Source organism: Vigna unguiculata, unplaced genomic scaffold, assembly GCF_037176805.1.
Source record: "Vigna unguiculata cultivar grain cowpea cultivar isolate G323 ecotype 2 unplaced genomic scaffold, ASM3717680v1 ptg000289l, whole genome shotgun sequence".
Taxonomy (NCBI): Eukaryota; Viridiplantae; Streptophyta; class Magnoliopsida; order Fabales; family Fabaceae; genus Vigna; species Vigna unguiculata.
Window position 1 is genome coordinate 62066 of NW_028196924.1, and position 27935 is coordinate 90000.

General features: G+C 31.2%; 3 non-coding genes across 3 annotated transcripts; all 3 read left to right on the forward strand.

The window, feature by feature from the left end:
• The first annotated feature begins 3148 nt into the window (after positions 1-3148).
• Positions 3149-3222, forward strand: TRNAP-UGG (transfer RNA proline (anticodon UGG)). Its single transcript has one exon. It is a non-coding gene; the product is annotated as a tRNA-Pro (tRNA).
• Positions 3223-3387: 165 nt separating this feature from the next.
• Positions 3388-3461, forward strand: TRNAW-CCA (transfer RNA tryptophan (anticodon CCA)). The gene has a single exon. It is a non-coding gene; the product is annotated as a tRNA-Trp (tRNA).
• Positions 3462-16264: 12803 nt separating this feature from the next.
• TRNAR-UCU (transfer RNA arginine (anticodon UCU)) lies at positions 16265-16336 on the forward strand. The gene has a single exon. It is a non-coding gene; the product is annotated as a tRNA-Arg (tRNA).
• The last annotated feature ends 11599 nt before the right edge of the window (positions 16337-27935 follow it).

Here is a 27935-nt window from a genome sequence, read left to right on the forward strand (position 1 = left end):
CATGGAAAGGGATGTTTTTATGTCAGCAGCAGAAGCCCAAGCTCATGGAATTGTAGATCTTGTAGCAGTTGAATAAAAAATTGGTGGCAAAGGTTATTCTAATTAAATACAAGATTGGAAATTTAATTTTTTACTCTATCTTACTTTACATTTTAAAATAAAATCTCTAAGAGTTAATCTATTAATATAGTATATATAATTAATATAGGCTATAAATAAGGAATATAGAATATAAGTAATTCACGGTTAGGATAGATCTAAACCTGCTCATTATACAAAAATATAGATATATATAGTACGACTTACCATGCCAACTATGAAACAACTTATTAGAAACACAAGACAGCCAATCCGAAACGTCACAAAATCCCCAGCTCTTCGGGGATGCCCTCAACGTCGAGGAACGTGTACCAGGGTGTATGTGCGACTCGTTCAGCTTAAATACTAAGAAAAAACAAATTAAAATTTTTCAGTATTGGTAATCAGTTAAGATAGTGTGAATGCAAAAACTACATTCACACTATCTTAACTTAATATATAATTCTTTTCTATATAATTATATAATTCTTTACATTCTTCTATCTTGTATAAAATTTATGGTTTCGATTGGTGCAAAACCAATAATACACATTTGCAATTTCATATGAGAAGGACTTTCCCATCGGTAACAAAAAAAAGTTACCCGTTAAGCGGAGAAAATACTATTTCAATTAAAAATAAAGTATGTCCTTAATGAATGTATTTTGATGGATTTTGTAAGAATGGAATAAGAGGGTCAGCTACCCAGCAAATTTTCATAATTAAATACCGTTACTATAGAATTAGATTTGGTTGTGAAAAAACCTACTTACTCAATATTGCATGGGTAGAGCCACAGAGTGTGAACTGTACAAGTTAACAATAACATTCATTAAATGAATCAAAAATGAAAATAAAAAGGCTCCGGTGTATAGAGAGGACCTGGTCATTTCTAAAAAAAATCATAGAAACGAAGGAACCCACCAATTCATTATAAAAATATGTGTCCTATTTCATTTACTATTTTTATTTTATTTGATATCTAGTATCTATACAATTTCTGATTTTGAGGTTAAATGTTTAATATAAAAAATCGTGGTTGGGGCGGTTATAGTAGCAAGAGCCGTTGGAATTTTTTTTTATACATCGGAAGAATCCATTTTTGTTATTAATAGACTAGGAAGAAAAAAAGAATAACTGAAAAATGAAAAAGTTATTCCTGAAAATATCATTTATTAAATGACCAGAATTAAACGAGGATATATAGCTCACAAACGGAGGACAAAAATTCGTTTATTCGTATCAAGTTTTCGCGGAGCTCATTCAAGACTTACCCGAACTATTACTCAACAGAAATTGAAAGCTTTAGTTTCGGCTCATCGGGATAGAGATAGGAAAAAAAGAGATTTTCGTGGTTTATGGATTAGTCGAATAAATGCAGTAATTCGCGAGAATCAAAAAGTATCTTATATTTATAATAATTTAATGAATAGTCTATACACCAAGCAATTGCTTCTTAATCGTAAAATAGTTGCACAAATTGCTATATTAAAAGAGAATTGTCTTTTTATGATTGCCGATAATATCATAAAAACTTAAAACCCCTTATTTACTGCAGGAAGGTATAGACTAGAAATTTGTTTATTTTGATAGCTTTATCATACGATAAAGCTATCAAAATAAACAACCATGCTTAAAAAATTATTCTTCGTTACCTATTATCTTTTTTATTCCAACAAAAAAATCAAATGGAATTATCCTAATTTTGAACAAAACATCAATCCATGTTTAATTCGAATCTAAATTCAAATTGGATTTCGAATTTTTAATTTCTATTTTTTTTTCTTAAAGGAGTAATTTTAGCAGTCGACTCGCTTTTTTCAAATTGTTTTTCGTTATTAAGAAAAGGTAACGAAGATAAAATACGAGCTTGTTTTATAGCAACAGTAATTAATCGTTGTTGTTTTAAGGTCAATCTATTTACACGTCTAGATAATATTTTTCCTTGTTCACTAATAAATCGACAAATTAAACCCATGTTTTTATAATCAATTCGGTCCCCCGATTGAATCGGGGGCAAACGTCTACGAAAAGATCGCTTGGATTTAATAAAGAGTCGCTTAGGTTTTTCCATAGTTTATTTATTCCTATTCCAAAAATAACATTGATTTAAATAAATATAATTATAATAAAGGATTTGTATTTTTTTTCTTCTTTAGCATATGTTGTTATATAACGACGGGGACATCATTTTCTCAATTCCAATCGACTAGGCGTATTGTGTCGATTCTTGTTAGTAATCTATCTAGAAATACCGCTTTATTCCTTATTTAGACTCTTTTTATCACAACCAGTACCTTCCAAAAGAACACTTACTCGGATATCTTTACCCTTGGACATGACCCTCCTTTGGGTTTTTAATTCACTTATAACTCTTTTCGGATTCGAATCTAAGAATCTAAGAAAAAGATGAAAACAACTAAGATAAGATAAAAAAGAAGAATTCGAAAAATTATGAAAGATTTCGTTCCAATTTAATTGAATCTAGTACAAAAAGAATACAAGGATCTGTAACTATATTTCGTTTCAAATTGCCAGTATTTTCGTTTTTTTAAAGTATTTTTTATGATATTGTTGCCCCAACCTATGGATTTCTGCTTTCACTTTCTTTTTCATAGGAATTGAATTAATAATTCAATTCCATTGAAGCCTGGACCAGATCCCGATCCCGAGTGTCACTCCGAATTTCAATGAGGCCAATTTAATCTTTCGTCTTTATCTTTCCTAAAAAAAAAAAAAAGAAGAGTAGGTTAATTACACATATTTAATATATAATTGGACCTTTCATCTTCTTCACCCCTTCCCGTGTCAATAACTAAAATTAAAAAAAGGGGAATATCAATGCATCTGGAAAAAAACGATTGATCTCTATCAATAGACCCGCCAAAGCCCCGAACCATAAAGTACTTACTACTGGTGCCACGGAAAGATATGTTTTTAGATCTCGCATTTCAAATCCTCCTTTCTTTTTATTATTTAAGTATTTTTTCTCTGTTGATATATATCAACAGAGAAAAATGTGGAAAACAAGACAAAGATTCTTTACAATAACACTATAAACAAATGGAAAAGGGATGTAGCGCAGCTTGGTAGCGCGTTTGTTTTGGGTACAAAATGTCACGGGTTCAAATCCTGTCATCCCTATCCCTAACAATTACTTATTCTATGATATTCCGTATTCTATAATATTCCATATTCTATGAGATGAGCAATAAACCGGGAACCTGTGAAGACGAATTCCAATTGAACATACATACTGAATATCTATATGCAAAATGGATTTGGATCATATAATTTTATGAAAACAAAACGCTCTTAGTTCAGTTCGGCAGAACGCGGGTCTCCAAAACCCGATGTCGTAGGTTCAAATCCTACAGAGCGTGATTCTAGTATTATTCGCCTGATAATTACACTGAAATAATTGAACATTCAAAAGAAAGTCTGAATTTTATCCTTGTCGATTAGGATTAAACTAAATAAATAGGGAATCACAAAAAAAGAGACATTAATGAATCAAAGATCCAACTGATCACCTCGTCGGTATTGTAAATATGCAGTTACAAATAATCCAGCCAAAGTAATAGGAATTAAACCTAACACGATTCCAAATAGAAAAACTTCAATCATTTTTATTTGTTCGAAAAGTAAAAAGAAAGGTAATATAATATCTAGCCTTAAACATAAATCTGTATTGATCATAAATCTCAACGATCGAGAATTGTAAATTGACATAGTAAGGAATTCTAGAATGTCTTATACCAAAATTTACTATTCCTCTCAAAATTACAAATCAAATAAGTCGTATTTTACTAAGACCAATAAATAGAGACGAGGTTATAATTAAAACCGATAGTAAAAAACCGAAATAACTAGTGATAGTGGGCATATAGAAACTAAATGAAATATGTTCGTTCTTTTTATACATATGTTTATAAAGCACTTCCCTAAATTTCCATTTTTGAGAGAAAAAAGAAGATAAAAAATCCTACTTGAAAGATACAATTCAAAATTGGCAATTCCTCAATAAATTCAATTATTAGAGACGAAAAAAAAAAAAAGAAATAGAGTAACATAATTTAGAAATAAATTCCTCATCTGTTACATCTACCCATCCTGTGATTTCAAATCAACATACTTCTTAATCAACTCAGGAATTAAGTAAACTGATCTAATGAAAATATTTAGTATTATTCTATAGATATCCAATAGAATTCTGTTTATATTGGAAAAAGAAAAGAAAAATTATGAATATTCAAACAAAGAATAATAACTCTGTTATTTCATTTTATTTCACTTTGAATTAATGTAGAAGAAAATAGAAAAAAAGATCTTCAACAACCACAAAAAATATATTTATTGATTTGGCAATAATTGAATTATTAAAATAGAAAATCTACTTTATGAATTATCTACTTTATTAATTATTAGAAACCCTTTTCTCATATTCCGATTTTAATGGATCTTTAGTTTCTAATCCAAAACTAATAATTTGAAATGTTAAGAACCTTCCTTTTATACTATTACTCTAAAAATTTAATATAAAAAAAATTTTTATATACCCAAACTTTGCAAAATTTTCTATCGGATTTTTGACTACATAGAGACAATCAATGAAAAAAGAAGAAAAAAATCTAGTACTAAAATTTTACACTGATTGTGAAATTTCATTGCTCTGTTAGAAGAAGGATAGCTATACTGATTCGGTATACTCAAAAGACACCGTTGGTACAAAATGGACGATCTAACAAGGATTCTATTTCAGTAAATTTCGCCTTACTGATCTCGTCTTTTATGGACTCGATCCCCCCCTTTTGACTGTACAAGAATATGTGGAGTTCAAGATGTCTGGAAGCACAGGAGAACGTTCTTTTGCTGATATTATTACCAGTATCCGATACTGGATTATTCATAGCATTACTATACCCTCCCTATTCATTGCAGGTTGGTTATTTGTCAGTACAGGTCTAGCTTACGATGTATTTGGAAGTCCCCGCCCAAACGAGTATTTTACAGAGAACCGACAAGGAATTCCATTAATAACTGGCCGTTTTGATCCTTTGGAACAACTTGATGAATTTAGTAGATCTTTTTAGGAGGCTCCAATGACTATAGATAGGACCTATCCAATTTTTACAGTACGATGGCTAGCTGTTCACGGACTAGCGGTACCCACTGTTTCTTTTTTGGGATCAATATCAGCAATGCAATTCATCCAACGATAAACTTAATTTGAATTATAGAGCTATGACACAATCAAACCCAAATGAACAAAATGTTGAATTGAATCGTACCAGTCTCTACTGGGGGTTATTACTTATTTTTGTACTTGCTGTTTTATTTTCAAATTATTTCTTCAATTAATTAGAATTAATAGAAGAAATAGGAATAGTCAATAATATATATATTAAGAATTCTTTTATCCCATTCGGAAGGATATCATTTCATAATTATCTATGACTGTTTGTTAATGTCTTTAGCATGACTGACTACGTGATTAAATGTGGAGGAAAGTGGGATAAATGGCCGATACTACTGGAAGAATTCCTCTTTGGATAATAGGTACTGTAACTGGTATTACTGTGATCGGTTTAATTGGTATTTTCTTTTATGGTTCATATTCCGGATTGGGCTCATCTCTGTAGTAATCGTATTCTATTTGGGTTTTTGAAATGAAAGTGTAAGAACTGAACAGGGATCCACTCTTTCTTTGACGAATGCAAGTGGATCCCCCTTGAGTTCTTAAGAATTCTAATTTTTTTTCATATAAATGACTACTTCTTCCGATGTTTCAAAAAATTCCATTTCATTCTTTTTTTTTTATTTGTTCACTACATATTATTTTACATATTATTTATATACCATAAAAGATTATCTGGCAGAAAGATTCTAAGTTGGAAAAAAGAGAAACTAAGATATAGGATTTTTCAGGAAGGGATTCAAAAATAGTATTTTATTGATATTTTTAGAATATTTCTATTTCAACACAAACAAGAAGGAATAGGAATCGGACTCTAGGAAAGGACAAAGAAAAAAAAAAAAAAGAAAAAACAAAGAATCCCCCTTAGAGTAACTTTTCGATATTTGAATATATATATATATTTTCTATTATACAGATATTATACAGAATATAATTACAAAAATTATCAAAAAAATTGAGTTATTTTTACGAGTTTAATATGTTGATAAATACGCGGAACTAAAAATTCATTTCGAACAATTGAACCTTCTCAAATTGTTTCTTCTTAAGAACTAAAAAGATTTGTGCTAAAATAATAGATGCCAAGAAGAACAAGAGACCTTGAACACGTAATGGATCTTGAAGTACTATTTCCGCATCCCCCTGACCAAATCCACCGACATTAGGATTACTTGTTAATGGCTGATCAAGTTTGATAGATTCACCTTCTGAAACAAGAAGTTCTGGTCCTGGAGGTATAATATCAATCACTTCACGCTCATCTAATGCATCTACTATAGTGATTTCGTATCCCCCTTTTTCTTTTCGTATGATTTTTTTGACTATACCTGCTGCTGTAGCATTATAAACATTATTATTACTCTTGCTCCCGTCAAGATAAATCTGGCCCCTTCCCCTGTTCCCGCCTACATATATAGGATATTTTAAGAAATGAATATCTCTTTTACTAGCGGGATCCGGGGAAAGAATAGGAAACGTGATTTCATTATATTTCTGACCAGGAACAGGGCCTACTACAAGAATATTTTTTTTTGTAGGGCGATAGTTTTGAAAAGACAGATTGCCTATCTTCTCTTTAATCTCAGGCGAAATACGATCGGGGGGTGCCAATTCAAAACCTTCCGGTAAAATAAGAACAGCCCCCACATTCAAAGTTCCCTTTTTACCATTAGCTAGAACTTGTTTCACTTGCATATCATAAGGAATTCGAACAACTGCTTCAAATACAGTATCAGGAAGTACCGCTTGTGGAACCTCAATATCCACGGGCTTATTAGCTAAATGGCAATTGGCACAGACAATACGACCGGTTGCTTCTCGGGGATTTTCATAACCCTGCTGTGCAAAAATTGGATATGCATTTGAAAAGGGTGCTCGAATTATTATATATATCATGACCGATATAGAAATGGATCGGGTAATCCCTTCCTTTATACAAGAAAAAGCATTTCTAGTTTGCATGGTCTAATCATTGATCCTGAAAATTTCTACAATAAGATTAGGTAGGTCACTCGCATAGTTCCCTATCCAAGGTGGGAACCCCTTTTTTATTTAACTTTTTTTTAAAGAGGGGAAAATGAAAAATTATCTTTTTTAGATAAAAACTTGAAATTCATTGAAGTAAATCGGTTTTTCTGTCAATCATTCATTGAATGATAAATCACTACAAGTGATGGAGATATGCGATTTAAATAACGGAAAATCCAATATTTTAAAATTGTATCTAAAATGACTGGAAAAGTGGACACAAGACCGGATATAATTTGATCATTTTGAGCAAATCCAAAATCTTTATAAACGAAGCCAAAAAGTAGTTCCCACCCATGGGTTGAATGGAATCCTATACATAAATCAGTTAATAAAAGAATAGAAAAAGCTTTTATTGTGTCACTTAAATTATATATAAATTCTCGAACCAAAGAGTTAATAAGAACAAGTTCTTGATTACCAAGAATAGAATAACCGCTTAGAATAAAGAAACAAATTATATTTGTGGAGAAGTGCAAAATCGTATTCATACGATCTTCATTGTGTGTTTTGATTAATTGGATTGTTTCTTTATAAATTCCAGTACGAAGGTTTTGTATATATGTTTTCGGACATTCCTTTAACATGTCATCTAAGAAAAACAGTTCCTCTAATTCTATGAATTTGTTTAGAATACTCTTTTCTTTAATATCATTCAAGAAAATTTCGGATTGACTAGTATTCCACCAATTAATAAACCAAGATTCCAGACTTTTCTTAAATGTGAAAGAGATACACCAGGGCAAAAAGACTATAGATGTAAGATATAGAAGGGGAATGCTTTTTTTTTTTTTCATTTTTCGTCTTTAATGAACTTAACTTCATCTCTTTCGTCAACTCTATATGATAATAACTTTTCTATCAAGTATAAGCTTCATTACAAGTTATAGAGCTTCTAGATAAATTTAGATTGTATTTTATCATTTTTTTTTACTTAAACTTCGGAAGTTAGCCTTTGCCTTCTTTAATTGAGAAAAAAGAATACATAAATCGAATAAGAAATCGAAAGAATTCACAGTCAATTCCAATCCAATGAAGAAAAAAATATTGTTTCGAAAGGATATTAATTGCTAAGATTCGAAGAAAAAAGGATTCTTTTTAGAAATACACCAAGGAGCACTTCGAGTTATGACTATAATATTCAAATTTCGAAATCAAAAAATGTCCCATCTATAAAAATAAAAATTGAAATATTTTGCAAAAAACAGTTTTTTTTCAAAATATTTCAATCGGTACACTAAATAAATAGGACAATTCTGAAACTTTTTGTGCAATTTTATTTCTAGTTAAGTCCAATTTTCATCAATAAAGAAGCGGTACACCTAAAAAAAAAGATAATTCGCCAGCTCTATTTGCAATTTCTAGTGGAGTCAAATTATCTTCAATACGAGTCAAGGGAATAAACCCCTGTTCTATTGTTTCCATATAAACGAGACTCTCATAAGTAAGAGTACGAGTCAAAATACTTCGTTCTTGAACTCCTGTTATTATTCTGATAGATTTAATCTCGTTCATAGGTATTTTGAGAATAATACGACGATTTTTTCCAGGAAATCCCCAACGAAGAAAACATACTTCTTCTTTATTTTTTTTATCGAAGATATCAAAACCACCGCCAATATCCCACAAAATAATCCACCACAAATAAAAACTAATAAAGAGACCCCCAATTCCATAAAAAGCCATCGCGGCCCCTTGTGGAATAAATGGAAAATTACTAATTTCCTGAGAAAAAAGGAAAAGACCCATACCGAGATAACTGGAAATTGCAACCAACAATAACCCCAATGAACCTAAAAAAATGATAAAGGCTGAAAAGATATTGCTTATTTTTCGAGACTCTGTTATAGAATAGATCAGTACTTCTTTTGATCTTTTTTTTAAAATATTCATTACCCCCTCTTTTTCTTTTTAAGAATAATAATTGTGGAATAAAAAACCCCAGAATTTTACTTGTTTCTAAAGTAATTTTCATCAACTGGCGCTACTGAAATGTAAACCTTTAGGGGGAATTCATCCAATTGCTTCCAGCTCTAAAAAAAAGATCTATAATATTTTTCCCTACTTACCGCCGTATCTAAAAAATCTTGTTTTTTTGAACATAAAGAAATAAAGAAGCCATTGCAATTGCCGGAAATACTAGACCCACTAAAGGAACAAAAATGGAAGGAAAGTTTATCATAAATAAGGGTACCTCGATTTACTATTTGTACTATATCTATTTTTATTTTTGTCGATTTTTATTCTTATTTTTATTAAAAAAGACAGTCTATAATCACTAGAATTCCTATATCTTTATACTTAGTATATAGGAATTCTAGTGATTATAGCTAAGCCGATATATATCAGAATATACCCTTTTATGATTCTTAGTATTTTTTTATTATTCTTTTATTTTATTACTTTGATCCTGTATGTTTTGATTTTGTATTTCAATTCCATAATTTCTTTCCTTTTTAGTCAAAGAAAAGAAATTATGGAATTGCAATAACTCAGTTACAACTCCCTTTAAAAGATTACGCGGTACGATTGAATCAATTAAACCCTTATTGAATAAAGATTCAGCTACTTGTGAATCTTCGGGCACTGTCTTATTCAATGTTTGTTCAATTACTCTTTTACCAGCAAATGCAATATAAGCGTTTGGTTCGCCAATAATGATATCCCCCAACATGCCAAAACTAGCTGTCACCCCACCCGTAGTAGGAGATGTAAGTATCGATACATAGAATAATTTTTGAATTGTTTGATAATAATATAAAGCAGAAGAAATTTTAGCCATTTGCATCAAGCTCAAACTTCCTTCTTGCATACGCGCTCCTCCGGACGAACATACGAGAATAAGAGGTAAAAGTTGATTAGTAGCATATTCTACCAAACGGGTGATTTTCTCACCTACTACGGATCCCATGCTACCTCCCATAAACTTAAAATCCATAATACCAATTGCTACAGGAATACCATTTACTTGACCTGTCCCTGTTTGAACAGCCTCAGTTAATCCTGTTTTTCTTTGATAAGAATCAATACGATCTTTATAAGGTTCTTCTTCTGAATGAAATTCAATGAGATCCAGAGAAACCATGTCTTCATCCATAGGATTCCAAGTACCCGAATCAATCGAAAATTCGATTCTATCTGAACTGTCCATTTTCAAATGATATCCACAGTATTCACAAATATTCCTTTTTGATTTCCAAAATTTTTTATAATTTAATTCATAACAATTTTCGCATTCAATCCACAAATGCGTCAATTGTTCACTTTCATGGAGATTCATATAATTTTCTACTAGAGTGGAATCACTATCATTTGTATCATTCGTACTAGTTATTAAACTAAAACTAGAATTCTCACTTTCACTACAATTTCTGACCTTACCTAAAAAGTAACTATAAAAATAACTGTCATTATATTCGACTATATTACCAAAAATGCAACTATCAACACAGATTTGAGAATGAAAATAACTATCAATGCAACTATTAATATAATTGTTCCAACTAAAAGGAGTATCATACATGGAATGATCGTAATCACTCTTAATAACAGTATTCAGATAGCTAGAAAAAACCCTTAGAAAAGAATGATTGTTGTTAATCTCCAAAGTTTTATTTTCAATATCTAAATATATGGAATAACTGTTCTTCTTATTATCCCTAACTAAAAAAGTTTTATCAGATAGGAAATCCTGTATGTTATCGACACCTACTAAATAATCAAAAGAATTATAACTAGAATTATCACGATCATCCCACCTCTGAATTTTTTTATCTATATCAGTTAAAATTTTGGGTTCTTCGCTTAGACTGGTATTCTCAATAGGACCAAGACTCTCCATTGATTTACTTAATTCACACCTGTATTCGAACTTCCTATTAAGTAACTTAGAATTGAACCACCATTTTTCCATAGAGTTTTTTCCTGTATTTCCATAAAAAAAAATGTATAGTCATTGGATGAAAAATCAAATAATAGAAATATTCCATTTTGAATATTCTATCTCATTTATTTACTATCAAAAAAAAGTATATAAATCAAATAACTAGAATTAATAACTGAAAAAAATAAAGAGCGAGTCAATATTAAAAAGAAATAACAATAAAATAAGAAGAAATATGAAATAAAAAAATCACCTCATAGGGGGGAATCTATTTAAAAGTCCAATTACTATATTTAGTTACTCTTTTTTTTCCTATATTCTCTCTTTTATCTCTATACAATTTTTCATTTTTTTTGAAGATTTATGAAAATTTCATGAATTGTCTGACTATATAAAATTGCATTCTATGATTCTATATAAACAACAAGAAATAAAAAAATGAAGTATGAATATAACAAGAGAGCGGGGAGTTTTGTAAATCTATATACAAATAATCTACACCCCCTTTTTGATTTCATTAATTGAATTTCGTTTGTTGATTCGAGCTAAGTTCTATAAAAACACCTGCCTTTTTTGAAATATGCTGAACAGTTCCTGTAGGTTAAGCGCCCCTTGTCAAGGAAATGAAAGAATAACAGGAATATTGAAATAGGTTTAATTCTTTATAGGATCCACTTTCTGAAGATATCTTCCCTCTCTTTGGGGTCGAACATCCCTTAGCAACAATTCGATAAACAGCTCTTTGGGATAGATATAGATACCCCCCCTCCAAACGTACAGGAAATTTTTATCCCCGTACGGCTCGAGAATATCAAAAATTCTATGTATTTCGAAAATTATGATGTAAAATAGAGCAATAAAATCATCAAATCAATTAAACAATGACTGAAGTATTTTTCTTTCGTATTTTCTTTCTGAAAAAAAAAAACTCTTCCTATTTGTACCTCCATAACACTCAATTTGAAAAATTCTCAAAAAACTAAAAAGAAAACCAAGCAGCAGCTATTTCATTTATTGAGTGGTCTCTACTCCTCTTTCTTGCCCGTATTTCGTTTCTTTATCATTCATTTCTTTTTTCTAAAATTTTTGATAATAGAATTGATGATACAATTTGAAAATGGTATTTCCTTAATTCCCTGATTTTTTAGCTTTTCTTTGAATCTTTGGGTTTAGACATTACTCCGGGAATCTTCAATTTTTTAAAAAAATGGGAGCAACATACCTGTTTTTCTCTGAAAGAATCATAAAAAAAGTTAATTCCTGCGGATAAACTTTTTGATAAAAAAGCAATTTTACAAATTTCAACCATTTTTTTTGAACCTGGCTGAAATAAGATCCTTTCTATTTTTATAAAATAAACAGACTTATTAACTTTTTAGAATTTATTAAATTTTAGATACTTGCTCCCGAGAAATGAATAAATTCGAGTTCCATCATGTACTATTTACATCATTAATCCCTTTCCTGTCCCAAAAACAAAAAAAGGGGTCTAGTGGAACAGAACAAATGATGTCAAGTCAAGATCATGTTCGTTTGTAAAATACTAGAAAAAATGGCGGATATCAAAATCCACCCCTAATTTAATCATGTCTTTCAAGCCGCACGTTGCTTTTTACCACATCGTTTCAAACGAAGTTTTACTCTAACATTCCCTTAGCTTAGATCCAGTATGTAATTATCGAATCGTGAATAGTGATTGATTCATTCGCTACATAAGAATCTATCCTTTTTTTTACGTTTCGGTTTTTCTTATATATAATGAAAACCTTTTTAAAAGTAAAGACATAAATGAAAATGAACTTGATATTCTAGCAATATATTTTCTACTCTATTCTATTTTTATAATTTGTAAAGTAGAAAAATGATAATTTTTTTTTTCAAAAAAAGGAGGGTCCCTTTTAATTATGCGATACAATCTGTATTCAAATATGATATACATCCTAAATAGATATGCTCTGGGACGGAAGGATTCGAACCTCCGAATAGCGGGACCAAAACCCGTTGCCTTACCGCTTGGCCACGCCCCATTTTCCATTTTACATTAATAAAGACTATTATTGATATTGGTTGTTCGTCAATTCCAGTTCAAAAATTTCTATAAAAAAAAAATTTTGCGACTAGTATTTTATATGCGTATCTACATATCTATCTATATCTATAAATGGATATAGATAGATAGGATAAAACTAAATTGATTGATCATTACATACAATTCAATTAAGATATTATATAGAAGGAAGTATGATTTCTTCAATTTTTTTGATTTCAGAATAAAAAATATTTTGAAACTGGAAAAGTTCAAATAAAAGAAGGATTCTCGAGATTCTTATCTTATTTGATTCATTTTTTTACTTTTATTCATAACTCTTTATTTTCCTTTTTATTGTATTATGTATATAATGCAATAAAATTGAAAATTAGAATGAAAAAAAAAAAACAAAAATAACTTTTATTTTTTTTAAAGAACAAAATGTTTGTTATGCTTAATATCTTTAGTTGGATCTGTATTTGTATTCACTCCGTCCTTTATTCCAGTAGTTTTTTTTTGGAGAAATTGCCCGAAGCCTACGCTTTCTTGAATCCAATTGTGGATATTATGCCAGTAATACCCGTACTATTTTTTCTTTTAGCTTTTGTTTGGCAAGCTGCTGTAAGTTTTCGATGATATTTTTAATTTGAATAATGTCGTAAAAAAATTCAGAATTTTTCAGAAAACTAAAACTCGAACATTTTAACAATTTATAAGATCAGATAAGTCTTACAGTGTGACTTCTGGATTCCAATATTGAAATTTTTCAATATATAGGAAAAAAAGGGACCTTCTCATCATTTACGTTTTTTGAATTGAAAAAACCTAATCCGATTATTCGATTGGAACCCCTCACCAATCGAATACCTAGATTACAGAAAAAAAGGATTTTTGGTCAAAAGAATTATTGATAATTTGTAATAAAATAATCTACTCTTACTATCAATTCATTTTCGAAACTCATATATATATATCTCCTCATATCCTAAAAAAACTTCATTTTTTAGAAACTTAGTATCTTAGTATTAAAAGAAACAAAATATGTTGTAATATAAGAGAATCTATTCTCTTTCTTTGTCGTTTTTTAATTATCTTGGAGATTTCATAATGCTTACTCTAAAACTTTTTGTTTATACGGTAGTGATCTTTTTCGTTTCTCTTTTCATCTTCGGATTCCTATCTAACGATCCAGGACGTAATCCAGGACGTGAAGAATAGAATAAGAAAAAAGTGGATTCTGTGTTTTCTTGCTTGTGCGGAATTTTGAAATATTTTTAGGATTTTCTCTATTTTAACATCTTTAACTAGTAAATAAAAAAAACAAGTTCAAAAAAAAATACCAAATTATCAACGGAAAGAGAGGGATTCGAACCCTCGGTACAAGAATTTGTACAACGGATTAGCAATCCGACGCTATAGTCCACTCAGCCATCTCTCCCCAATTGAAAAAAAAAAGAATTACTTTGTTTATGTTATATCACATAAACAAGAAGAACAAAAAGGGAGCTTAAAAAAAAAAGAGACTTGCTTTTTTTTTATTCTTTTTTATCTTATCTATCTTTTTTTTATTATTCTATATATTTTAGTTTTCTTTTTTTCTTAGCCAATGAGCCCGGCCAGTACCTAGTCGGGCTCTTTTTCTTTTATTCCCATGAATATTGAAGAAAAATTCTTTATTTGAATATATTTTATTCGAAAAAAAAATATTTGTAAAAATATTTGTAATTAAAAAAAAAATAAGAGATACGGATAGATTCCTATGAGATAAAACCAAAATAAGATAATATAAAAATGTTCTCTTTTCTTACTCCCTCTCTTTTTTCTGGTAACGTAAATTGTATATATATATAACCTTCAGCAAAATAAAAAAATGAAAATTATCCCGTTTTTCAAATTTCATTAGAAGATTCTCTAATGAAACATGTCAATACTCGACTTATTAGAATATTATGCCTCCCATTTCTTTATTTTGTCTGATTGCTTTGTTCAACAAAAGATACAATAATGATATTGTAGCGGGTATAGTTTAGTGGTAAAAGTGCGATTCGTTTCAAGGACCCCCCAAAAGTTAAGGGATCCCCCATTTGATTCATATGCCGATCAAAAACTTTATTTTTTACTTAAAGGGACTCCTTTATACCCCTCGATGAATTATTTGCGGTATAATATACATTATTGTAATTTGTATACAAGAAGAATCAAATCGAATTTGACAAATTGAGTTTTAAAATTATGAAACATAAGTTTTTGGAATTGGATCTATAATCCGAATTTTTTGAGTATTACTAAAGGATCTATGGAGAGAAATATACAAAGTTTCTTTCTAATCGTAACTAAATCTTCCATTTTTTTGCATAGTAAAAATTGAAGCAAAATAGCTATTAAACGATTCTTTTAGTTTACTAGAGACATCGACATTTTTTTAGCTCGACGGAAATTTTCTTCTTTTCCTAAAGATTTTCTGAAATAGAAATAGAGAACGAAGTAACTAGAAAAAAAACATAGATTGTTAGAATATTGCTCTTCTAGAGGGATCATCTAAAAAGCAAGATATTTGAAACCTATTCATACAAAAAGGCTGACATAGATGTTATGGGTCAATTTTTTTTATTGTCCATCTCTTCATTCCGTAAAGGAGCCGAATGAAACAAAAGTTTCACGTTCAGTTTTGAATTAGAGACGTTAAATCAAAATGATGAATCAACGTCGACTATAACCCTTAGCCTTCCAAGCTAACGATGCGGGTTCGATTCCCGCTACCCGCTTCTATTTTATTCTATTTAAATCTATCTTTTTTCTTCGAGAATGAATCTAGAATTCTTAAAGAATTTGTCAATTCTTCATTTTCATTTCTTAATTTAGTTTTAGTTATATATATTCAATTATATTCAATTGATTTTTCTTTTTTATTTTTTTTTTCTTTTATTCTAAATATTTGATTTATTTTATTTTTATAATTTCTAGAATTCTTTCTTTATATTTGTTTGATTCTTTAATCTTTTTAATAAGGTTTAGTTAAAAAGGTTAAAGAATCAAATATAAAATAGAAGCGTCCATTGTCTAATGGATAGGACAGAGGTCTTCTAAACCTTAGGTATAGGTTCAAATCCTATTGGACGCAAGTTGTTTGCATATCTAATTTCAACCTTGTCCTTCTATTTTTTTTGATTTATTACATTTTGATTCGAATTCATTATATATAATATTCAAATGAAATAAAAACATATTAAAAGATACTAATTATAAAAATTGGAAAATTGAATTACAAAATTATTTAATGATTCATCAATTTTTTTCTACTTGTTCCTGGAATAAAAAGAGTTCCATCTGTTCTTTAATAGCGTCCTTTAAAAGGGCTTCTGCTTCCCCAGTGAATGTCTTGGTAGAAGATATGATTTCTTTGAATTGAGGTTTATTCGTCTTTAAGTAAGCACGTAACTCAACAAGAAATTTCCTTACCTGTCCAATTTCTAATGAATCAAGATAACCATTCGTTCCGGTATAAATAGTTACTATCTGTTCTTCCACAGTAAGAGGAGCTGATTGGGATTGTTTAAGCAACTCGCGCAATCGTTGACCTCTTGCTAATTGATTTTGAGTAGCTTTATCTAGATCAGAAGCGAATTGTGCAAAAGCTTCTAATTCTGCGAATTGTGCTAATTCCAATTTTAATTTACCAGCTACTTGTTTCATGGCTTTGATTTGAGCCGCCGATCCAACTCTGGAAACTGAAATACCAACATTAATAGCGGGTCTTATTCCAGCATTGAATAGATCGGCCGATAAGAATATTTGGCCATCTGTAATGGAAATTACATTCGTAGGAATATAAGCTGAAACATCTCCCGATTGAGTTTCAACTATTGGTAAAGCAGTCATACTTCCTTCGCCTAACTGAGAACTTAATTTAGCGGCTCTTTCCAAAAGACGCGAATGTAAATAAAAAACATCCCCTGGATAAGCTTCGCGACCTGGTGGTCTTCGTAATAGAAGAGACATTTGCCGATAAGCCTGTGCTTGTTTGGAGAGATCGTCATAAATGATTAAAGTGTGACGTTCACGGTACATAAAATATTCAGCCAGAGCTGCTCCTGTATAAGGCGCGAGGTATTGTAATGTAGCTGGAGAATCCGCTGTTTCAGCTACTACAATAGTGTATTCCATTGCTCCTCTTTCTTGTAAGGTAGTCACCACTTGAGCCACAGAAGATGCTTTTTGACCAACAGCTACATAAACACATATTACATTTTGTCCCTGTTGATTGAGAATTGTATCTGTGGCTACTGCTGTTTTACCTGTTTGTCTATCTCCAATAATTAATTCTCGCTGGCCCCGTCCTATGGGGATCATCGAATCAATAGCAATAAGTCCTGTTTGGAGAGGCTCATATACCGAACGTCTTGAAATAATACCGGGAGCGGGAGATTCTATTAATCGAGATTCCGAAGCTGAAATTTCTCCTCGACCGTCAATTGGTTTAGCCAGGGCATTTATAACACGACTCAAATAAGCTTCACTTACAGGTATCTGAGCAATTCTTCCTGTTGCTTTTACTGAACTTCCCTCTTGTATCAGCAAACCATCACCCATTAATACAACACCAACATTTTTTGATTCCAAATTCAAAGCAATGCCTATAGTACCTTCTTCAAATTCCACCAATTCACCCGCCATTACTTCATCAAGACCATAAATACGAGCAATACCATCGCCTACTTGAAGTACGGTACCAGTATTTACAATTTTTACTTCTGTATTATATTGCTCAATGCGTTCACGGATAATTTTACTAATTTCATCTGCACGAATGGTTACCATGAAAATATCTTAAATTTATTTTTTATAAGAAAAAAATGATGCCTATACTCTATTGTATAATAGAAAGCCTAATCAGTTATTTTTTTATTTCATCATCCCAAACATGCCAATATTAGCACTAACAGTACGTAAATGTAACTCGTTGTTCAAGCAACTATTTAGAGTTCCTAGAGCTCCCTGTAAGGCTTGTTGTAAAACCCGCTGTCGAACTTGATTAATAACTCTTTGTTGTTCAAAATCAATAGCTTCGTTTTTGTAATTTTCTAATTGTTCCAAAGTCGTATAAATTGAATTAATTAAATTCAATTTTTCTCGTTTGATCTCAGAATAGCCATTCACCCGAAACAGATCTGCTTCTGTTTCAACTTTCCTTAAGCGGGCCTGGGCTTTTTCGAGCTGTTCAATGGCGTTTTCCTGTAATTCTTCTGAGTTTCGAATAGTTCTCCAGATTTTCTGTTTTCGATTATCTAATAAATCACGTAATGAAAGTAGACTCTCTTTCCATCCATTTCAAAATGTCTATGATCTCTTCCCGAACCAAACATGAATCTTTCGATTCATTTGGCTCTCACACTCAATTACTTATCGGAAATTTACCAATTTTTTATGTAATGAGCCTATCCTCTCTTCTCTATTCAAAGTGAAAACAATTACCAATATAAGACTAGAATATTCGGAGGACTCTTTTGACCAAACAAATATATGTCAACAAAGTTGTTTTTTTATTCAAATCCAAAGACTTCTTTTGAATTTATACATAGGTCATCCATCGATTACGCATCGTACAAAGGGGAGGTTTAAATTCACCCGTTTTTTATTTCTCGCCATAAATAGGATTCAAGCCATTTTTTTTATCGACATGAGTGTTTTATATCGAAAAAAAATCGAATAATTTTTTTGAAACCGTTTCCTTTCTGTATTAATATAGCGGTAGAAAGAGTACTACACTGCGTATAGACTTCAAACTCTTTTTAACCATGGTAATAGTCCAAAATTTTTGGTAAATAGAGAATCAAAGTGGATTACCAATAAAGCGCGAAATGCTATGGTTCTTTAAGATTTTTCTTAATTTATTCAAAAAAGAAAATGAATTCAGAAGTAATTCGCGGGATTCTGCACATTTTCTTAATTCTAACTAAACTAAAAAGTGCAGTTTGGTTAAATCCAATTTATTCTTTGAAATAAACAACTCGCACACACTCCCTTTCCAAAAAAAACCAGTAGACCTAACACTACACTAAGATTTATTGGATTTGTTGCTAAAATATCGGTATTAAACACGAAACTTCCGGCGGATGGCCAGGAGCCCAAACAAAGGAAAGAATCGGTTATATTTTTCATATGATCTCATCTCCTCTTATGAATAGACTAATTATCTTTCTAATATTCCTATTAGATAGATAATATAATAATCTAATTGGAATATATAATTATAGAATTTGATATAATTTGGATTGGTCAATCAATTGGAAGATTCCCTAAAAGAATGATACTTCTTAGAATTAGATACCAGTTCTTTTATCAATTGCAAAATCTATCTAGTTTGAACACTTTCAAAAAATTATCTTAAAAGAAATAAAATAAAAGAGGGGTTCATTGGACTAAACAAAAAGAAGAAAGAGGGTGAATAAGTATGTGAATACCTTTCAATTAGTCCTTCTCCTGTGTTCTTATCCGAACAGATAAAGAATTGTAGGAGTGAATTATTAATATAATTCGAAAAAGGAAGTCCACATATGTATTTTTATCTTTTTAGGATTAAACAAAAGGATTAGCAAATAAAAGTGCTAATGCTACAACCAGCCCGTAAATTGTTAAAGCTTCCATAAAAGCCAGACTAAGTAATAAAGTACCCCGTATTTTTCCCTCTGCCTCTGGTTGTCGTGCAATCCCCTCTACAGCTTGCCCTGCGGCAGTGCCTTGACCAACCCCAGGTCCAATAGAAGCAAGCCCTACGGCCAATCCAGCAGCAATAACAGAAGCGGCAGAAATAATTGGATTCATGAGAATTTCCTCGTAACCTACATATAAAAGAAAGAAATAGTTAATGATATAATCGACTAATAAATTCTGACTTCATTTTTCAATTACCAAGACTTTTTCAGTTAAAGTAATTAATAAAAATAAGAATTAAAAATTGAAAATAATAGTTATTAAACGAATTACTTCGAGATTTCTTTTTTCGTCTCGAACTACATAGTTTTGGGGGTGAATCTGTATAATCTTTGTTCTTCTCTTACCTTAATTTTGGAATCATTCTTTGAATTCTTCGTTTTTTTATACAATTTCTTTAGTTTTTTAATTTTCAATTCACAATTAGAGCTGAAACGCAAGGACTTTGCTTTTCTATCCCTATAGAAATTGACAGTAATAGCGAGGCCTTTTTTATATAGAAAAGATTAGTTATTTCAGATATATGGTTAGTTCATATAAAACTAGTTCATCTATAATATCATATCACATATACATAGGTTTCTTCTATGCTGTAAACTAATTTTCTTTGTGTTTTAGATTCAATCGAAATTGAAATTCATTCTTTGAAACCTAAAAAACCTTGACTGATCCCCTCACTTCTATTTTTTTTATCATGTTTTTTTTTAAGCTCCCCTTCCCTCTTTTCTTATTCTCTTATCCCATATGGATACAATCAATCTAAATAAATTCATTCGATTTCATTAATGTTTCAAAGAAATATAGGAAATTGGGTGATCTAAATGTTTTTAATTATCTTTTGATCAATTGTTGAATTAAATGTGAATCAAACGAGAATCTACTAACATTCTATATAGTATCTTTTTATCACACATTGTAAACGTAAATATCATACAGAATTCTAATTCTAGCTATTCATTTTTTTTGAATATCCAAACTAATATATACTAATCGAATAGATCTATCTATATCTATCTATATATCTATAGATAGATGTTTATTTTGTAGATTCTATTGAGCCACAATATATGTGTGGCAAGCTAAACAAAAAAGACTATTTTTGAGAAAACTAGTCAATGATGGCCTTCAATGGATTCACCTATATAAGCCGCAGCTAAAGTAGCAAAAATGAGAGCTTGAATACCGCTTGTGAATAATCCAAGGAACATGACAGGTATAGGAACTACTAAAGGTACTAAAGAAACAAGAACAACAACTACTAATTCATCAGCTAATATATTTCCGAAAAGTCGAAAACTAAGGGATAAGGGTTTTGTGAAATCTTCTAATATGTTAATCGGTAAAAGGATTGGAGTTGGTTGGATGTATTTACTAAAATAAGCTAATCCTTTTTTTGAAAGACCCGCATAGAAATATGCAACTGATGTAAGTAAAGCTAATGCAACGGTAGTATTTATATCATTTGTGGGTGCAGCTAACTCCCCATGAGGTAATTGGATGATTTTCCAAGGTAAAAGAGCCCCTGACCAATTAGAAACAAAAATAAATAGAAACAAAGTTCCAATAAAAGGAACCCACGGACCATATTCTTCTCCAATCTGAGTTTTGCTCACGTCTCGAATGAATTCAAGAACATATTCAAATAAATTCTGACCGAAAGTGGGAATGGTTTGCAGATTTCGAATAACTAGAATGGCTGAAACCAATAAGATAGCAATTACAACCCAAGAAGTAATAAGTACTTGGGCATGTACTAGGAAACCCCCTATTTGCCAATAGAAATGTTGACCTACTTCCACAGCAGATATATCGTATAATCTTTTTAATGTGTTGATAGAGCATAATAAAACATTCATATTGTCCTGTCCTCTAAAAAAAGAAGTTGAAAAAAGGGAATTATTTTTATTCAAACATCTCCTTTCCCTTTTGATTTGTCTACTTTCATTTTTGATTTTGAATACCGATACTAATTACATAAAATTTTTGTTTGTTTTCTATTTTCATTTTTGTGCAATTTCTTACTAGTATAGTAAGCGATTCCATAAATCTATGAACCCCTCGAAGCAAATTCAAGAATTTTTTATCTTATTATTAATCAAGAATTTCGTATATATCTAGACCGACCCTCACAAATTGCAAAAACTAATTTGTTAAGAATTAATCGAATTGAGGCTATAGCATCATCATTAGCTGGAATTGAAATATCAGCGAGGTCCGGGTCACTATTTGTATCAATTAAACAAATTGTTGGAATTTCCAAAGTTATACATTCTCGAAGAGCCGTATATTCTTCTTGTTGATCGACGATTATTACAATATCTGGTAAGCCCTTCATATATTTAATGCCGCCAAGATATGTTTCCAATTGAGCTAATTGTCTCTTCAATATAGCGGCATCTTTTTTTGGAAAACTATGAAATCTCCCCGTCTTTTGTTGCATTCTCAAGTCCCTGAACTTTTGAAGTCGTGTTTTTGTAGTATACCAATTCGTTAACATACCGCCGAGCCATTTTTTATTAACATAATGACACCGAGCTCTTATTGCAGCCCGCGCTACTGAATCAGCTGCTTTTTTTTTTGTACCAACAATTAAGAATTGTTTTCCCCCACTTGCTGCATCAAAAACTAAATCACAAGATTCTGATAAAAACCGAGCAGTTCTAATAAGATTTGTAATATGAATACCCTTACGCTTTGCAGAAATATAAGGTGACATTTTAGGATTCCATTTTCTAGTACCGTGGCCAAAATGAACACCAGCTTCCATCATCTCTTCCAAAATTATGTTCCAATATCTTTTTGTCATTTATAATTATCCCCACACTTTTCTTTCATTTCCAAATAGAAATTAGATCAATTTTTTGAAATGAAAGAAAGAGACCCAGTATACTGAAATAGAAAAAAATAAGTGTTCCGAAGGAACCTTCTCTTCTACTGAAAATTTGCCGTTGATAAAAAAAAGATCGGGCCATTTTTTCTATTTCATTGAATATGATTCGTTTATTTATTATGTTTCTTTTATTATACAAAATATATACAAAATAAAGTGACCGGAGATGAATACGACCTTAAGAATCATTATTTTAGGAATTCTTAAATCCTAGATTATTTTGATGTATCACATAAATTCTTTTTTTTGTTTCCGGGGTAATCTTGTTATATTGCCTTTGCTTTGAACGGTATATTATTCTTTTGAATCCGAGTACCAACTGGCATCATTCCCCCTAAAACAACGTTCTCTTTCAGACCTTTCAACCAATCTATGCGACCCCGGAGAGCGGCTTTTGATAAAACTCTAGCAGTTTCTTGAAAACTTGCTTCAGATATGAAACTTTGAGTATTCAAAGATGTTTTTGTTATCCCCAATAATAGAACTCGATAGCAGATCGACTCTTCTAAGGAACGCCCAGCTCGTTCGGCCCGCAACAATCCAATTAGTTCGCCAGGCAAAAAAACATTAGACATTCCATCTTCTGAAACCAATACTTTTGATGTTATTTGACGCACAATAATTTCTATATGTCTATTATGAATGTGAACTCCCTGGGATCGATAAACTTTTTGAATTTGATTAACCAAAGAAATACGACTTTGCGCTATAGTTAGCTCAGCACTAATGAAGAATCCCCAAGGAATGCCAAGAATTCTTGTTATACGCCCATTCCAAGTATCCACTCTCTTTTCTAGGTTTATGGATATTGAATCAATCGAACGAACTTCCAATACCTGTTCTACTTTTGGAAGACCTTGTGTTATATCACCTGATCTCGATTTTTGATATATAAATGTAACTAATATATCTCCTTCAGAAAGTATTTCTCCATAATGACCATGAACAGTTGTTCCAGGAGTCGCCAAATAAGGGTTAGCCGATCTTATTCCTACAGAATCCATTTGAACAGTTAGAATTTGACCCGATTTAAGGTGTGGTTCATTTTTCGTTTGAACTATACATACATTTTCGCAAATAAATTGACCAAGACTTATTATGGGAAACGTTTTTTTTTCACAATAATTATGATGGAAAAAATGCCAATTCAAATAGAATGGATTTAAAAGGATGTTACTAGATAGATCAGATTTATAAATGATCTCGTTTTCGTCTATTAAATAATATTTTAATACTTGAAAAGTTTCTTTTAATTTGTCAAGTTGCCCGTTTTTATTTATCGAGATCTGATTATTAGTAATTAAAAGGTAAAAATAAAAATGGGCAACTTGAAGGGCTATTCCTAAAGGACCTAACGAATTTTGAATTGGAATCAGAGGATCTCTTTGAATTGGATTTATTTCTTCTTTTATCCCATTGTAATATTTTCCATCGTGGAATGATCGTATTTGAAAACAATTCGATGATGACAAAATTATTAAAGATCGGCATTTCTCATTTCTATTCAACAACATATGAATAGTTCCATGATTTTGACTAAGTGATTGTTGAACTTTTTCCCTCGGATCTATAAAAAAAAATGGATTGATGTTGGTCCAGTCCGACTCATTATCCAAGATAAATCTTGAACCGAGCGGATCTTTCCTTTTTCTTATATATGAAATATGGGATTTTCCTAAGTCCATTTTTAAGAAATATCTAACCAAACCTTTTATACTTAGTTCAACAAAAGAAGCATGCCCTTTTTCGATAGAAGACAATTTTTTGTCTTGATCCCAATTTAAGACTAAACAAGTCCGAACTAATTGAATACTTGTATTAGAATTAGAAATTCCCCGAATTGATTTTCCATTTCCAGAAAGAATATAATGAATAATTTGAAGTTCCAAATTATCTCTTTCTTGTAACATATCTTGGGAAAAAAATTGGATTAAATTGATCCTATCTTCTATTTCATATAAAATGACCGGTCGAACCAAAACAAAATACTTTTTTTTCATAATTGTGATCCATTGAGCATAGATCCAATTTTTCATTTTTTTTTTTGATCCTTTTGAATTTTTTTTTACCGTTCTCGGTGGTATCAACATGGCACTGTGCCGGGATATCTTATCCATTTCTCCGGGAAAATAGATATTCCCGGAAAATATTTTTAATTGAATCTTTTTTTTTTTCTTCTCCAATCGAACCAACCCGCTTACTTGACTTCTTATATTTACAGTGATTGGTGTATCTACTTCAATAATACTATTGTTCCGTACCATTATGGAAGAAAATTCTGGTAAAATATACACTTCTTCGGGAATGAAAAAAAATTGATCTACTTTAATTTGGTATTTTGTCTTAAATTCTTGAATTCCTGGATACTCGATTAAAAAATCCTCTTTTTTAAAAATGTAATTTATATCAATAGTCCTATATTTAGTAATACCCGAGCTCTGTGTTCGGTATTGAGGATCATCGAAATAAGCAAAAATACTATTTCTACGAAAAATACCATGGATTGGTATTTCAATCGAGATACTGGAATCTAACATTAGTGCTTTGTCTCGTTCTTGAATCGATTGGAATTGAAATGGAATAATGAATCGATTTCTCCGCCTCTTTGCTAATAAATCCGTAGTATCGTGAAAAATAGCAGGATGTGTAAAATGACAATGATCTTTACATAGGATTTGATTATTTTTTGAATAATCTGAAATCCTTCTTTCTTTTTTTTCAGAAGGAGTGAAACGAAACAAATTATGTCTTACTTTATTATTACTTGCTAAATGGTTACAAATATCTCTTTCTCCTGTAGAAAGATAATGAATGTTCAATTGATCTTGATCTTTTCGGGTTGAAAAAGAGACTGAAGCGGATCTGTCTGATTTTCCTGATAAAATCCATAAATGACTTGTTTTTGGTAAGATATGGACATTACTATATTTAAATTCTGATGCATGATACACATCCGTACTCCAATGCATTTCTCCTTCTAAGTCAGAATAAACATGTTTTCGAACTTTTTCTTTTAAATTAAAAGTATATGTTCCTGCGAGAATCTCGGCAATCACTTGTTCTGATTTTACATATTGATTATTTTGAACTAATAGAAAACTTTTTGGTGGAATAGTCACATTATGTATAATGTCACCATTTTCAATACTAACATACAAGTCTATATAACATAGAAAAGCAGGATGCCCGTGACGTGTACGTGTAGGATGAACCAAATCCTCATTGAATTTAATTTTTCCATTATAAGGTGCTCGCACCTGTTCGGCAGTCCCCCCTGTGAATACTCCGCCAGTATGAAAAGTTCTTAATGTTAATTGAGTGCCCGGTTCTCCAATGGATTGGCCCGCAATAATACCTACAGCTTCTCCTAATTCCACCAAGTGACCTTGAGTAGGACTTTGACCATAACACAATCGACAGATCCAAGATGTATTCCTACAGGTAAAAGGAGTTCGTATAGATATTGGTTGTGTTTGAAAGGTTTTCAATCGATTGAAAAGTCCAATTCCAATATCTTGATTTCTAATGGCAATGCATCGTGAACCTCTGTATATATCGTCTGCTAATACACGACCAATTAATGTTTGTGTCCAACTACTTTCCGGCATCGTTTCATTCTGGGTATTTACTGAAATTCCTCGAATGGTACCACAATCTGTTCGACGTATAACAATATGTTGAACCACTTCAACAAGTCTACGTGTAAGATATCCAGCATCTGATGTTCGTACAGCAGTATCTACAACCCCTTTACGAGCTCCGTAGCAAGAAATTATATATTCTGTTAAAGATAGCCCTTCGCGTAAATTGCTTTGAATAGGTAAATCAATCATTTGTCCTTGTGGATCCGACATTAATCCTCTCATACCTACTAATTGGTGTACTTGAGATGCATTTCCTCTAGCTCCCGAAAAGGACATTATATGGACTGGATTAAAAGGATCGGTCATTCTAAAATTAGGATTCATTTCTTGTCGAAAATATTCACTTGTAGCATACCATATCTCAATGGATTGGCGTAATTTTTCTACTGCATGTACATTTCCATAATGATGCTGTTTTTCCAAAATCAAATTTTGGTGTTCAGCATCTCGGACTAGCCATCCTTTCGAAGGTATTGTTAAAAGGTCATCAATTCCTAATGAAATGGATGTAGCCGTAGCTTGGCGGAATCCCAGAGTCTTGACTTGATCCAGGATATGTGATGTATATGCCATTCCGAAGTGATCTATTAATCTGCTAATAAGTCGTTTAATGGCAGTTCCACCTATCACTTTATTGTGAAACATTAGATTGGTCCGTTCTGCCATAAGTACCTCCCTATTCCACTCAGTGGGATTCATTCAGTTCAACAATGGATTTGAGTCAATGATTGAAAAACTGCCTTTTCTTTATCTTAATTTGTGTAGAAATTGAGAAATTAAAAAACTAAGATCCTTGTTAAATGTTAAATCATGAAGATTTGAATTTACACCAGTATCATAAATTTGTTTATCTTAGATACAACCATCTATATGATTAGATACCATATGAATAGGCTCGGCAAAAACCTTGTACAGCTTCTTCGATTTCTCGATAAAAAGAAATATGACCTACGTTGGTTCGAATGTAAATAGAACGAATTTGTTTTTTTGTACTTCTTACTACTAGATAATGCCCATAAATTTCATGATAGGTGCCTAAAGATTCATAGTGAACTTCGATAGGAACTTCTCTTGACGAAATAATGCGTAGATCTAGTCGCCACCGGAGCCACAAAGGACTATCGAAGGTTATTCTTTTCTGTTGATAAGCTCCAATTGCATCATAGGAATTCCAAAAAAAAGGTTCTTTTTTTTTCGTATACTTATAGTTTTTTTGGGGAATTCTTTCATTTTTCAAATTTCTGCAATTACGTGGATTATACCTATTTGAAGAAATACCCCGACGATTCCCATTCGTTAATATGTAAAGTCCAATAAGCATATCTTGAGTTGGTACAGAAATTGGATCCGCGATAGCTGGAGACAAGAGGTTTGTATGAGAAAACATAAGTAAACGTGCTTCTGCTTGAGCTTCTAAGGATAAAGGCACATGAACAGCCATTTGATCGCCATCAAAGTCTGCATTGAATCCCTTA